We start from the raw sequence: 2,646 nt of genomic DNA on the forward strand, positions 1-2,646 counted from the left end.
ATCATTCGCTTTACCGGATGAAACTCGTAAGCGACGAGCGCCAGCTATCCTGAGGGAAACTTCGGAGGGAACCAGCTACTAGATGGTTCGATTAGTCTTTCGCCCCTATACCCAGTTCCGACGATCGATTTGCACGTCAGAATCGCTACGGACCTCCATCAGGGTTTCCCCTGACTTCGTCCTGACCAGGCATAGTTCACCATCTTTCGGGTCCCAGCGTGTACGCTCTTGGTGCGCCTCTTCTCGCAATGAGAATGAGACGCCCCGGGAGTGCGGGGCGACAGCCGTAACGGCCGCCCATCTTCCCTTAGTCCGTGCAAGACGAACTTTCACTTTCATTGCGCCTTTAGGTTTAGTCATGTCCCAATGACTCGCGCACATGCTAGACTCCTTGGTCCGTGTTTCAAGACGGGTCCTGAAAGTACCCAAAGCTATAGCGTCGCAGATCGGCGTTTCAACCGAGTCTGTCCGAGAACTCATTGGCGAACAGCCATTCGTAGACAGAACCGACACCAGGTGCGATTACCGTCATAAACGAACGCGCTTGCCAATGGTCGGACGCTAACTGTGTAGCGGCCCGGCGCCATATGCATACCTTCGAGCGAGTCGACCGGGAAACACCGCGGGTTCGTCCGAAACGGCGAACCGTTCGAACGGGCTCCACCGCGGGCCTTAGATCGACACCCAAAGGATCGCGACGTCCTACTGGGGGAGAAGTGCACGCGTTCGACTTCGGTTCGCATAAACAAAAGGCGCGAACGACGCGTACGCCGTTCGTCGCACGATCATTTAGCGCCGCTATCGAGTCACGCTGAATCTCCCCTTTCGACCTTTCGGGTTTCTCAGGTTTACCCCTGAACGGTTTCACGTACTATTGAACTCTCTCTTCAAAGTTCTTTTCAACTTTCCCTCACGGTACTTGTTCGCTATCGGTCTCGTGGTCATATTTAGCCTTAGATGGAGTTTACCACCCACTTAGGGCTGCACTCTCAAGCAACCCGACTCTGAGGAGAGATCCTCCCGTTATCGGCAACGGTCACTACGGGCCTGGCACCCTCTATGGGCTGTGGCCCCGTTCAAGATGGACTTGGACGCGTCGCACAATCTCGGGATGACGGATCCTCCCTAACACCACATTTCCCGGCGTCCGGTTTCGGCCGCGGGATTCAGTGCTGGGCTTTTTCCTGTTCGCTCGCCGCTACTAAGGAAATCCTAGTTAGTTTCTTTTCCTCCGCTTAATAATATGCTTAAATTCAGCGGGTAGTCTCACCTGCTCTGAGGTCGCAAATATAAATTTGCCTTTATTTTGTCAGACGATAATTACACGTATTCCGTTTATATGGCTGCCTCCAAACAATTTCAAACATCGATCTGACGTCGTTGCGAGAATGTTGTTGTTGTTAATTATAGTGCATAAAATATGCATATAAACAACTTTAACGTCTCGGACACGACGATCGCTTCGTTCGAAATTTAAGCGTTGTGGCTGCTTTTTAATATCGGACGTGCTACGTCTAAACCAACTTGTACCAACAAACTAATAAGAATGTCAGCCGCTATTGCGTTTTAGGATGCCGCGTTATTTTTTATATTGTTTTTATTGTTGTCTACGTTGCATAATATTTTATTATGACAACCGACAATCAATTAACAATTATAGTAACGCGTCATATTTGCACCCAACACGCTCCGACGTAATTGTCTACACAACATTGTGCGCTGTGTTTAAGACAAAAACCGAGCAGTCTTTGAAATTGACACGACCCTCAGCCAGGAGTGGTCCGGGAACAGTATATCCGAGGACCGCAATGTGCGTTCGAAATGTCGATGTTCATGTGTCCTGCAGTTCACAAGTTGACGCGCAATTAGCTGCGTTCTTCATCGACCCACGAGCCAAGTGATCCACCGTTCAGGGTAATCTTTTCAAACAAATTTAAAATATTATTACATAACGCACCGTTCCACATCGAAATCGTTTCATCATCACACAACAACAAAAATAACTACTTAAGGTTATTACAATTGTGATGTATATGTGAGAAACGGACCAATCGAAAGAAACGTTCGGCGTTATATTTTATAATATTTTATTTAATTAAAGTGGCATTTGTTTCTACTTATCGAAAAGAGTATGCAGTTATAGTTTAAGTTTACATAAAGAATAACCCGATGATATTAACGTTTTATAAATACGTATATATATCTATTAGGTTTTTTTTCTCTATCAACTTTGTCTATAAAACTCTGCTCCTTTTGCGATAAGCATTATGTATATTTATTAAATAGAAAATATGTCGAAAAACCAGACGTTTTCTTCAAACAAACGCCACAGCTACAAACTTAATCACAACAATATTTACCAAACAATACAATTGTAGGGTGTTTTGTGTGATACGTCGTTTGGTGGGCATTCTAAGAACGTCCGTCGACATAAAAACGAATCAAAAGAAAAGCACAGGCAGTGCAAAACGTTCCTTCGTCAGTCGGGCGTATATCATTTAAAACCCACAGAATCTAAAAAAGTTAATAAACTTTTTTATTTAGATTCCTACGGTTCGTCGCGTCGTTAAAGTAAATTATTACTTCGACGCATGCGGAACCCAGGTACCCGAAAACCGTAAGCCTAAGCGTTTTTTTCCAAACATC

At 45.3% G+C, this 2,646-nt stretch overlaps 1 non-coding gene and 1 pseudogene across 1 annotated transcript; both read right to left on the reverse strand.

Annotated features, from left to right (window-relative positions):
* Positions 1-1,284, reverse strand: part of LOC135267534 (large subunit ribosomal RNA) — a 3,803-nt pseudogene extending 2,519 nt beyond the window's left edge.
* A 476-nt stretch (positions 1,285-1,760) lies between these two features.
* LOC135267524 (5.8S ribosomal RNA) lies at positions 1,761-1,917 on the reverse strand. Its single transcript, XR_010335942.1, has one exon. It is a non-coding gene; the product is annotated as a 5.8S ribosomal RNA (ribosomal RNA).
* Between the last annotated feature and the right edge of the window lie 729 nt (positions 1,918-2,646).

Source organism: Tribolium castaneum, unplaced genomic scaffold (genome assembly GCF_031307605.1).
Source record: "Tribolium castaneum strain GA2 unplaced genomic scaffold, icTriCast1.1 ptg000049l, whole genome shotgun sequence".
Classification (NCBI taxonomy): Eukaryota; Metazoa; Arthropoda; class Insecta; order Coleoptera; family Tenebrionidae; genus Tribolium; species Tribolium castaneum.